Source organism: Rattus norvegicus, chromosome 6 (genome assembly GCF_036323735.1).
Source record: "Rattus norvegicus strain BN/NHsdMcwi chromosome 6, GRCr8, whole genome shotgun sequence".
Lineage (NCBI taxonomy): Eukaryota > Metazoa > Chordata > Mammalia > Rodentia > Muridae > Rattus > Rattus norvegicus.
The window spans coordinates 9278330-9291735 of NC_086024.1; the positions used below are offsets into that span (position 1 = coordinate 9278330).

Genomic DNA, 13406 nt, shown 5'->3' on the forward strand with positions numbered 1-13406 from the left:
CTTCCAGTTCTTTCTCTGATTCCTTCAACGGGGGTCCTATTCTCAGTTCAGTGGTTTGCTGCTGGCATTCGCCTCTGTATTTGCTGTATTCTGGCTGTGTCTCTCAGGACAGATCTACATCTGGTTCCTGTCTGCCTGCACTTCTTTGCTTCATCCATCTTGTCAAATTGGATGGCTGTATATGTATGGTCCACATGTGGGGCAGGTTCTGAATGGGTGTTCCTTCTGTCTCTGTTTTAATCTTTGCCTCCCTATTCCCTCCCAAAGGTATTCTTGCTCCCCTTTTAAAGAAGGAGTGATTCACATTTTGATCATCCATCTTGAGTTTCATGTGTTCTAGGCATCTAGGGTAATTCAAGCATTTGGGCTAATAGCCACTTATCAATGAGTGCCTACCATGTGTTAAGATATTGTTATGCTACAATTATTATTGCTTTCAAAACTAAAAACAAAAGTGCCTCCTCATGAAGCAATGTGAGCACACTTATCAGGGGTAGGTGAGCAACTCTGAGTGGCATGTTCGTAGCCTAATCTTACTGACCATTTCTTTAAAACAAACAACATCCAAAGCAAAGTATCTATTTTTTACAAATATACCTTTTGATGTTATTATTCTGTATTTTTATTAATGTAATGGAAGCTAACTATTGGCACTATTAGGTACTGCTTTCTCTAATATAGGTTGCCATGTGATTCTTCTGACTATAAAAGACATTTTAGGGCTAAGAAGAAGAATCTTCACTTGGATCTATGTAAAAAGCTGGGTGTGGCAGTGGAGTTCTGTAATCATAGCACTGAGAGGGCAGAAACACATGGATTTCTGACCAGATTAACCAAATTGGTTAACTCCAGTTTACATAAGAGGTCCTCTCTCAAAATACAAGGAGAAGAGCAGTTGAGAACACCACCTGACATAGACCTCTGACTTCCACATACGTATATACACACCCTCATGCAAACATACACGCATACACAAAATGAGCACACAAAAACATACACATATACAGAGCACAGCTCATACTTTACAAATAATACTATTTAAATTGTGTCAGGTCTTCTCTGGTATTAGGAGTATTTGCAAGAAACGTTAAAAGACCAGGAATAACTGGAAGTAAAGCCTGAGAGTGAGTGAAATTTGCACATGTGCAGTTTAGGGGGGGGGTCTGTGAACTCCATTCTGGGTTCAGTCTCCATTTCCGGGCAAAACTCTTTTAAAATCAGATTGTAGGTGCCCTCAGGAGCAAGGGGCTGCATTCATTTTCATCCACCTATACTCTTTCTCCACATAGTAATTCCCAGAGAGTTGCTGTCCAATTCATTGCCACTGCAGAATAAAATTCAGAATATAGCAGCCAATTTCTGACCTCTGTCCAAGATAGATTAGCAGTAAGAACTGAAAGGAAACCTAGCTTTGCTTTACTTCACAGAAAATGATGCAAGAGAAGAAACTGTTGGCTTCATAAACATCCTGTGATGTTCTAATCAGGTAGACAAGGTTCCAAGGTTCCTCTTTGTAAATACACACATACATACATACATATATATATATAGTCATATAATATATTATATATAATATATATCATATATAATCTACTTATTAGGCATTGCTCTGCTCCAGACATTCCCACTGCTCTCACCCCATCCCCATCTCTCAGCCAACATAAACTGATGAATCAACAACATCTCAGTTGAAAATTTTTCTGACAAAAGAAAAAATGCTGACCAGTTCCTTAAATTTAGTCTGCCATCCTCCATTAGTAACTTCTTATTAACTCTATCATTAGAAAATGTACATTTTACAATATCAGGAACTTTAAATGCACAGCTCATTAATTCCTAGAAGAAAATCAAGATTCTTATTTAAGTTACATGTGTTGATAGCAACAGAGACCTAAATTTCATTACAAAGAAAAATTCATGTCAATTATATAAAAACAAGATCTTGTTGCTTCATGGAGGTGACCCATACATTTCTCTGTGTTTTTTCATGTTTTATCTTTTTCTAATGTAAAAATACCAGTTTCATTTCAAAATCAACATCCCTTCTTGCACTTTTTTTGTATACTGCAATTTTAAAAGATACTTCAGCAAATTCTACGGACCTTAATCAAGGTTTGGTGGAGTCTGTGACACCAGCTGTATGGCAAACATTGGGTCAACTCAGTGATCTTAGAAAATCAGTTCTCCCATCATGTCTATAAGAAGGTGGGAAGAGTTGATGTTGTGAAGAATATTTCAACTTACAGTTTGTATGATCATGAGTTAGGGCTCTGACACTATGATAGCAGTAGTCGCCTTCACTGAGAATCCACTTAATGTATTATCATAATTATTATGTTTCTGTTCTGGGATACAACATTGAGAATTTTAAATATAATAATGTTCCTACGTTCGTGGAGACATGAGTCTCTATAAACCAAACCAAGCCATTTGAGTGTAGAACCCATGCTCTCTATGTCTTATTCAGACTTTGAGGTCAGAAATAACTCTCTCACACACATGCACTCTCAGAACTCTCTCTCTCTCTCTCTCTCTCTCTCTCTCTGTCTCTCTCTCTCTCTCAAACACACAAACACACACACACAAACACACACACACACACACACACACACACACACCACATACACCATTCTAGAAGACAAATTTATTTACATTTGCAGGATTGGCAAAATGTTTAAGCTGTAACTTTTTTCCCTATATTCTGGACTTAAACTAGAAAAATAGGATTAGATAAGTGATGAGCTCTGATTAATGTTATTAATTGTTACTAATCTTATTGATTAAGTGTTATTACTATTAAGGAACAAAATGATTCTTCTCTTACTTTTGGTTTGCCTCTTTCTGAGTATTATTTAGCCATCTAATGTTTATTGTTAAGTAAACACTACTTTGTGAATGTCAGTAGCCCAGGCATGAGCTACAGTGGTGAGGAGAAGATCTCAAAGCCTTCGGGCCCTGCTGTCAGAGGGCCGGAAAGCACAAGCGCAAGTAGGAAGCATCAGAGGCCCCAGAGTAAAAGGATTCCAGTTATAGTCACAGACTCTCTACTGTTTACTTCATGAAGAATGCCCTATGGAAAATTAGCACGAATAAAATACAGAAAGTGTGGAAATAAAAAGAGATATGTAGAGAAACCTAGACATCTCCTGCCTTATGCCAATGTTGTTTACATACTCTAGATAAAATGTGTAGATATCCATGACTCTATACCAAAAGTAGACATCACCAACAGGTAAGCATTCATCATTGGGTGGGGGCATTGCTTAAATCTAGGTTCTTCTGAGCCTGTCACAAATGGTAGCCCCTATCAATAGGACAGTGAGGACAGTTTTGATCTTGTTTTAATTAATATTGAATTTTTGTGTCAGTTTAATACAGGCAAGGAGACACAATTATGCCCTGAGTGCAATAAGGCATAGCATTCACAGATTTTGACAGACAGAAGTAGTAATTTTAGTGGTAGGAGTTAATTTGCACTGGTATTAATGCATGAAAGGGTTGGTGATTGTATCTAATTGTTGCCTTCATTCTAGCTCTGTGAAAAATAAGGTTTGTGAAGTAAGCTGTGGGAAGTTATTGATTATGATGGCTTCTCCAAAAATGTATTATTAAACTCACTTTTCTTCATAATCAGTTTTTTATTCTGAATTTATCTTTGAATCCATCTTTCTTTTTCTTCTCCATTCATCCTTTCAACCCTCCTACATGAAGTATTAAAATGGATATAGAAAGGTGGGGGAATTGATAACTTCTTATCAGCTGCTCAAGAAAAATACTTTTGAATACTTATTTAAAAGACATCTTATTGGTTACTACACATAAATATATCACATATATTAATACAGACAGAAATCTGTTTATGTTTTGTGAAGTTGCATAATGTCTACTCTGCAAAAGTTCTGTTCATTAGGAACTGTGACTGATCAGTCACGCTGATTTAGTAAGTATTACCTTTCCTCATGTGGAGCCGGCCTTTGAAGGGTCCATTTCCAGATATCTCTTCCTGAATTCTTGCTCTACACTGCAGTATGTATACTTGACTTCACAAAACATGACAGGAAGACACTTTACGACTTAATGTTTTATCATTAGAATACCTTGCTCTTTATAATACATCTTTATTTTTCTTAAATTGATCTAAAATATAGTACCTACATTGTATTTTAGTTTATTCTTAAACTCTGATATCTTCAAATGGTGCTTTTGACCATAGTTTTACGATAGTGGTTTGGCACTGTTGTCACATTACTGTACCTTAAGGTAAATGAGACTCCTCAAGATCTGGATCAAAAGTGTATGCCATCCCATATCAAAATCCACATCAAAAGCCTGTGTCTTCCAGCCTCGGGATCTGCCTCACACGTGTGCCCTCCACTTCTGGGTTGTAGTTGACTCCAGAGGTAGTCAAGATGGCAACCAGGAAGTCGCCATCAGACCTTGGAAGCAGCTCTTTCTTCTCACTGGTTACAGAGAGGAGCTGTTTCTTCTCAAAGATGTTTCTTTGACACTTCATTATAATTCTGTCTTCACACTCAGCAAAACAGAGCACAGCCATAAATATGAGTCTTATTGTCACAGAAATAAAAAGTGAAAGGATTGGAACCCTGAAGGCAACCAGAGTTTCATCTTCTGCACTTTTTTCTCTTGAAATGATGAGCTGCCATGGTCTTTCTGGTTCACATTTACTCCTATAAATATATTACCTGTCCAGCCATCCCAGGGAAGGGAGACACTGCCCGGAGGCATCATGAACTTGCATTAACTTTATACTAAAGCATATTATGTAAGTACATGGAGGCAGTATTCTTTTTCATTCGTCTTCTTTCACAAGTGCTTCATTCTAAACTAAAAATACTACCTGAAATATGATCAAAATTAAAGATTTCCGTATAAAATGCAAAGGCTGCCATTTGATTCCTCCCGACTCTTAATGGGAGCCTGCCTCTTTTATGACAGGGCATTTAGGGGTATATAGACACCAGAGGTGACTCTTAGTTGTGACCAACAAAACTTTTTCAGTACACTTTGGTGAATATCCTCGGTATGTCAAACCCACTCCCATTTTAAAGCTGGTAATATTGTCTAACTTCACGTTTCGACAGTTACGGAAAATGAATTACTACAAAATACAAACACTTCAGAACTGTACCCATAACATACATGTTTACATATTACAAGTCTGATAAAATTGAGTCAATAGGAGATAGAACGTATTTGAAGAATACATTAGGGGCCAAAGGCATCAGCCACCAAGCCTGGGCCTAAGTTTGATCCCTGTGACTCATGCACATGATGGTCCTTGGAGCATGTTCCCTGGCATGAGCACTACATGGGTGAACATATGAATATAAAACAATGTCAGAGTTCTGTTGAAGTAGGAAGCATAACAGAATTATATCCAGTTCCTGCTCCTAGAAACATCTTTATAGGCAATCCATAAACCTGCTGGAGCTCATAACCTTTAACCCACTTTTCAATAATTGATGATTAGCATGTGTTAATCATCTGTAAGTTAGCGTTTTAAAGAGAGTGTGCCAATTTTCAGTCCACAGTGGTATCTTTATAAAAAAAATAATAACTCAGACAAAATAAACAGTTAACCCTGACCTTAAGTCTTTCTTTATCGAGTAAAATTTAACCTCCTATCTAAAGGAAAAACAACGTTGCCAGGAAACAGAAATAATAACAACCAGGGAACACCAGTCACTCAATGCTCACTTCTCATCTCAAACCAAGCGACCTTCAGAAAGAATTCAGCTTTCAATTTTTATTCATTTATCATAAGAGAAACAATTGAAACAAGAAAATTGGCTATTTTATATCATGAGCAATAAAAATGATTGTCTTTCCATTTTTACTTGTCTTGATTTTGTTTGGTTTTCTCAGTGAATTGATCCAATTTGATTTTTTAATATACATTTACTGATCCATTCCTGGAATACTTAAAAACTGTGGATCCAATCGGCAGAAAAACCAGTTTCTGTCAGCACAAATGTTTCCCCCTTGCTTAATTTAAGGCTTGGAAATGTTAAATATTAATTTATAGCATAGTTAAGAGGCTCTTCCCTTATTAGATACTTCATTCAGTGAATTCACAGTTTTATTCTTAGAGAAGCACGCTATGTTTCTAGTTAGGCATGGCAAAGCGTGTCAAGCTCTGGAAGAACTGGCCACACAGCGTCTAAGCTGCCAGACGAACACAAAGCCGAATCCCACGGGTAAAGCAAGCTTTTAAAGACCAGGATTCCTGTTTGTATCCGTTGCTTTTATGCATCTGTGTTTCTATTTAATTAAATATGATAAATCCTGAGAGAGGTGGATTCTGGAACTATAAAAACGAACATTGAAGTGGTTACAGTGAATGGAGGTGATACCTGCAACCAGAAAAACAAAAACAAAGACAAAGAAAAAAAACCACAGCAATGTCCTGTACGTATGGAGACTACGCACTACGCAAACTAAACTTTGCATTAGTTTTTTTGGATACTTTTGTAAATAGACTTAATAGAAAATTAAGACTAAGTTTCTATTAAGCTTATGGGAATTTTCAAGATAGCATAAACAATTTACATCCACACAGACATACAGACACACACACACACACACACACACACATATATATGTATATGCATATGTATATCAACCTGTAAAGAATAAATGTATATATAATTCAAGACAATTATAACGTTTTAAAAAGCAAGCATGACCTACGTTTCAATTTTTCACTCAGTTGAGTGTAGACCACAGTGTTTTCATCATGATATTGATAGCAGTTGAGCCCTCACTTGGAGCCTGGCTTGTTGAATTTCTATTTCAACACTAATTATGATGTTCAATTGCTAGCTGAGAGACTGCATTCAGAACACTACATTCCTAGAAATTTTTTTCTCCCTGTTAATTAACTATTTTATTTTTCCATACCTTATCATTCTTCTTAATTCTGGGAAAAACATGATTTTTATGTCTGGATGCACCAACTTTCAAGAATACTGGAAAAAAACTGTATTTTAAATATCTCAGCTTAATTATAGGTGGTATGAGTACAAGAGCTTTATGTGCAGCCTTAATGGTGATCTATATAAGGTCACTGGTCATGTGCATACATGCGAGACACTGGCAGGTTTCTTAGAAAATATGAAGTACGTAAAGGTCCTGTCTAGCTTTCATGACCCAGCTGGAGGCAGACATTTGAAATGAAGCGCAAATTAGCCTCCTCTCTGACAGCAACAGCCCATCTACTAGCTATATGGTAAAGAGCTCTGCTCATCAGCCTAGCAGCTGAGAGGAAACAAGATACACTAACATGGATAATATAAGTCAAGTAGCTTGATAGAAGAATTCTTCATGCACAAAAGTAAATGCTCTCTCTGGTCAGCAACTCTCATTTTATATTTCTCCAGAGCACACCCTTTATTGTTGGTTATCTATAAAATTGATAGCTGTGAAAAAACATAATTAATAAAATACCAAGTTGCCTGGGAAATTCCATTGAAATGGGGTTCTTTGATTTCACTCTAGAGACACACGGGGATAACAGCTGGGTACTGGGAGCTACACCGTTGTTGGCGGCCTTTATTATCATGCTATTCCTCAAGGACCAGCAGCCATTCCTCTGGATCCTTGGCACTTTCTACTTCTGTACTATCTGTCCCCTTCTCATCTCTGATTGACTTTCATGATGTAAAACAAGAACAGAACGATCTTCCTGAATATTGTGTTTTGTATAAGTTCACCTCAAAGTCCAAGCAGCAGTCTATGAATGGTGAGAATACCGTTATCTTAAGTTTCCTGTTTGGTGCTTGTAATAAACTTATCAATTCCATGTTAAAAACTCATACCAGACAGCAAATCATCCTCATGTTTCATTTCAATTTCTGATTTTTATTTCATCAGCTGCTATAGATTTATTTTATATGGGAAGAAATACGTGTCAAAGGTTAATTTTCTGACACTTTTAATTTTTATTTTTTTCTCTTACTGAAAATGCATTTTTCTTTTTCACTTAATATATTCTGATTAATGTTCTCTCTACTCAGATTCCTCCAGATTCACCCCCTTTCTGTCTCTCATTAAAAAACAAATAGGCTAGTATGAGATAATAGTAAAATAAAATAAGAGAAAACAAAAACTAAAACATCTGAATTAGGGAAAACAACGAAAGGAAAGGAGCCCCAAAAAGGCACAGGAAACAAAATGCCGCTTGTTTGTGCACTCGGGAATCCCATAAAAAATAAAGGGGAAGCTAGAAACATACGTGCAAAGCACCTGGAAGGAAAAAAAATAAGAGCAATAAATTGTGTGATGTGTGTGTGTGTGTGTGTGTGTGTATTAAGATAAATAAAATTTATCTTTAAAAGAAGAGGAAGAGGAGGGGGAGGAGCCATGACACATTATGAGACAAAGCACCTCCAAGGATACCCTTGAATTCCTTTTCTTTTGGCTGTTTACTGCCAGACATTAAGAGCTGTTTGTGGTGAGCAATGCAGAGAAAGCCAAGGCAGCAGACAGGCGAGCTGGGGGTGGGTGGACACCTAGGGATCCAAGAGTGGCCAGGCCTGCCTGTCTTGTGGAGGCTGCTGACTCCAGGTCTGTTCTCAAAGCAATGGGTCACAGAGACTGAGCTGCCACCATGCTCATTCATCTATAATCACAAGGGGGAGGTACTTATCTCCTCAGTCTACAGAGATGCCATTGGGAGGAATGCAGTGGATGCCTTTCGGGTCAGTGTTATTCATGCATGGCAGCAGGTGCACAGCCCTGTCACAAAATCAACCGCACAAGCTTCTTCCCTGTGAAGCCGTCCAACATCTGGCTGCCAGCAGTCACCAAGCAGAATGTCAATGCTGTCATAGTCTTTGAATTCCTTCACAAGATGTGTGATGTAATGACTCCTTACTTTGGCAAGATCAGTGAGGAGGACATCAAGAACAATTTTCTGCTCATATATGAGCTGCTGGACAAGATTCTGGACTTTGGCTACTCACAGAACTCAGAGACAGGTGCACTGAAAACCTTCATCATCCAACAGGGTTTCAAGAGTCAGCATCAGATAAAAGAAGAGCAGTCCCAGATCACCAGCCAGGTGACCAGGCAGATTGGCTGGTGGTGGGAAGGCATCATATATAGCCGGAATGAACTCTTCTAGATGTTCTGGTGAGTGTGAACATGCTTATGTCCCCACAGGGGAAGGTGCCGAGTTCCCATGTGTCGGGCCAGGTGGCAATGAGTGGCATGCCGGAGTGCAAATTTGGAATTGACAAGATTGTTATAGAAAAGCAGGGCAAAGGCACAGCTGAAGAAGCAAACAAGAGTGGTAAACAGTCGATCACCACTGATGACTGCCTCTTCCACCGGCTTGTGCAACTCAGCAGGTTTGACTCTTCATCCCTCGTGATGGAGAATTTGAACTCGTGAGATACCATACTACCAAAGGCATCATCCTTTCCAGGTGATCCCTGGTGTGGGAGGTGGGATGCATCAAACTGGAGATCAAGGTGGTCATCAAGTCCAACTTCAAGCCCTCACTTCTGGCCCAGAAAATTGAGGTGAGGATCCAAATCCCATTCATTGAAACACAAGCGGAGTTCAAGTGATCTGCATGAAGGGGAAGATCAAGTACAAGGCAAGAACCAAGAACGCCATTGTATGTAAGATCAAGCACAAATCACAGGTCAGCGCGGAGATAGAGCTCCTGCCCACCAATGATAAGAAAAATGGGCTCGGCTCCCCCATTTCCATGAACTTTGAGGTGCCATCGTGCCTTCTGGCCTTAAGGTGCGCTACTTGAAGATATTCAAGCCTACGTAGAACTACAGCGACCATGGTATAATCAAGTGGATGCAATACATTGGCCGCAGTGGCGTTTATGAAACCAGATACAAGCTGCCCACCTCCCACCTACCGTTTCCACATGTCCAAGTACCACAGTGCGACATTCCTCAGTGACGGCTCCCCAGTGTTGTTCCTACTCTGCTACCTTCCCTTTCCAATAGCCCCTGAGTACAGGTTTCACATCACAGTGGGACTGGTCAGTAGTCCCTGGTTTCCTGGGAGGGTGGTTTTTGAGGCTTCTCTTCTGTCTGTGTGTCCTGGCTTAGTGCCAGGCCCTGAGTTTTGTGACAAAAGCCAGGTGGTCCCCTCTACTCTCTACCCTTGTGCCCATACCTCTGCAGTGGAAAGGTTGATTACCCACACTTCAGAGCTCCTGAAAAGGCCAGTAACCGACCCGGTCTTTAATCCCTATTCTTCTTTGGGATAGTATGAGCTCTGTTTTGTATATGTATGACTTTGTCCAGTTATAACCCCAGCCCCAAGAAGACCTGTTTGTTTCCCCAGTGACATTCCCTTGGGCTACATTAAAGTTTTATTTGCAAGTGGATGTGGAAATAGAGATGGGGGCATATTTCCACTTCTCCTTTCAGCTCTGGGGCTGTTCAGTTCTAATACAGGCCTGTACACACCCTACTAATGCTGCCTCAGGTCTCTGATCCTGTTGATTTAGAGAGCCTTGTTCTCTTGGTGTCCTCCATTCCCTCTGGCTCATACACTCTTTCTGCCTGAAAGAGGTCGCGATGAGTCATTTTTCTGAGTAAAAGTAAGAGAGGAAGCTAGAAGTTATGGGGTGAAAGTCCTTAGAGAAATAAGGAACATAATTGAAGTCAAACTTGAGGAAGAACTAAAGAAATTGCAATTGAGTAGCACATTGCATCACAGTACACAAGCAACCCAGAAAGTACAGCCAGCTTTCATTCCTCCTATGGATTCCCTGGCCAGTGGGCAGGCAACTGGATGAGGCTGGCAGGAACTCTGCTCCTCTGATTGAGGAGACTGCTGAACATGTCTCCTCCAGGAACAGACATATGGTCTGAGAAATCTCATTAAACTCAGGCTTGAATCCTTCCTATAACGTAACAAATAGTCTCTAGAGACATGGCATTTTACCGTGGCTCAAATAAATGACTTTTGGTTGCTTCTAACAAAACTGAAGCAGTTATCCAATGCCAATCAGACTGACAAAAGAAGCTTCACTTTTTAAAAAATGGTACAACCTAAGAATCACCCATAAAAATCACCTTCCTTTTGAGAAACAAGGAACTTACTCTAAGAGGCCATAATGAGGATCATCTTGTAGAGCTATATTGTAAAATGTGAACCAACTTTTCTTCAATGTCATCCTTGAGATACTGGCCTGTGTTTCTATTAATAATATGTAAATGTTATGCAAATAGAACATGCTGTGTGCCTCATCTGTCTCAGCGAGTGGTTGCAAGATGACAAAGGTATAGAAAGAGCTTCTTTAGTCTAGAAGGTCTTTGGAAGGAGGAAATCTCACTTAGCAGCAGCCTTGGATAATGAACCCGGGCATCTCCATCATGCAAAAGGAGGTTGGTGAACCTGGGGGAATAGACAGCTTCACAGAAAAGCAGACAGTTTGAGCCTCACTTTCAAAATCAAAGCTGAAGAGAACTGAGTCCACAACAGATAGACAGGCTGATGAATTGAGCTGTCAAGAGAATGTAGAATAAGGTGTGGATTTGGGTGGTGTCAGATAGCAGCCCTGCACATCCCTCCAGGGAGGCTGCTCCTTCTGCCAAAGAGAGGGTGGGGAGCACTGACAGATAAAAGAAAGCTCTGAAGACAAATGGAGCAAATCACAGAGGACAGCTAGGAAGCATCCATTCATTATTTTCTATACTGCTGGAAAGTGCTGTCTCATTCTCCCTTAGAAGTTATGTACAATTCCTCCCATGCAAAGGCAGTCTCACAGATCCGCAGTTGGCTTCTTGGGTTCAAATCCCAGCTCTTTGCATTGCGTTTACTAATTTACTCATTTATTTCTTATTTCCAGCATTTTGCAACCTAAATTATATATTTTAACTTTTCATCCATGAAATGAAAATGGTCATTTTTACACCATCTTTAATGTTATATGCATCAGATGAGATAAGTTCTGATAGTGTGTGACATAGTGATGACCACAGCAGAAGTCCTAAAGAAACATTAAGTGGTTGACTTAGTTCTCAGAGTAAAGGTTCAGTTACACAGCCCATCAGTGTCTCAGAGGATTTAGAAGCAAAGGAGAAAACTCAAACAAGTAAAAGTATTATTACAAATGTAGAAGTAGTAAACAAGAATATTTCTAAAATACTGTTTGAAAGAGTAATAATTTAAAAGTCACTATAGTAACAAGACCATAGTCCATCTAGTTGAGAAATGTGCTTTAAGATTAGCAGTGAAATCATTTTATTCTGTGGATGCAAGAAAGGCAAGGTTTCACAGATAATGAGTACTTCCAAACATTGTGTTAAATAAACTGTTATAGAGGGGGCATTCAGATCACTTTGGGTCAGAGCAAAAAAGAGTTTAGTAAACAGACTAGCCCTATAATCTTGAGATTTCTTGTCTCAAACATACTAGCTTGCGTTTTAATAAAATGTCATTTTGCTCATTGATAGAAACAGGTTGTATTGTATGAGCGTAGAATGAAATGGATGTGCAATACCAAGCATGCCTGGGGATGCTTTATTTGTAAAAGTAGCAATTGTTTTAATCTAACAAGGATATTCAAAAACGGGGAAGATAGTTAAGTAGAACAATGTGTTGATGTATTAAAGTATCCTGTTGCATAAACATTGTGTCAACAAAATACAGAAGGCCTTCCTTCTCAGCAATCCTGTGGCCAGAAGTTCACCACATCTATTTCAAGATCCATGCCAAAGAGTTATTAAACTCCTGTAGGAATCCTACTGTGAAGTGGATCTCTACATCACAAAAGATTTCTTCTGAGGTGAGGTGCCCAGCAGTGTGTACACTGACATCTACAAAGCTCTAGAACCTGCATTTTTTGGAGAAGGATGTCTCAAAGGCTGTGGAGTACATCAATAACACTATTGAACTTGCTCTGGTTAGCAAGAAACTGAATGTAGTGGAACAAGAGAAAATTGCCCAACTGATGAGCAAGATGGGAAGCACTGAGAATGAATCTAAATTTGGTGCAAATGCCATCCTGGGAGTGTTTCTGGCTGTCTGCAAAGCTGGTGCTGTGAAAAGGGGGTGCCCCTTTACCCTCACATTTCTGACTTAGCTGGCAACCCTGAATGAAGTCATCCTGCTGGTCCTAGCTTTCAGTGTGATCAGTGGTGGTATTCATGCAGGCAACAATTTAGTCATGCAAGAGCATGCCCTGTAGGGGCATCTTGTTTTGGGGAAACCGTAGAGCAGAGGTTTACCACAACCTGAAGAAAGTCATCAGGAGAAGCTTGGAAAAGATTCTGTCAATGTGGGTAATAAGGGCAGATTTGAACCTAACATCCTGGAGAACAAAGAAGCACTGGAGCTGCTGAAGACAGCAATTGCAAAGGCTGGCTACACTGACCAGGTTGTCATTGGCATGGACGTGGCTGCCT

The 13406-nt window shown here is 39.5% G+C and overlaps 1 protein-coding gene and 1 pseudogene across 44 annotated transcripts in view; both read left to right on the forward strand.

Annotated features, from left to right (window-relative positions):
- Nrxn1 (neurexin 1) overlaps positions 1 to 13406 on the forward strand; it is a 1146022-nt gene that overhangs the window by 346970 nt on the left and 785646 nt on the right. The gene's annotated exons all lie outside the window — the stretch shown is intronic.
- Ap2m1-ps2 (adaptor related protein complex 2 subunit mu 1, pseudogene 2) overlaps positions 1 to 13406 on the forward strand; it is a 34957-nt pseudogene continuing 21551 nt past the window's right edge.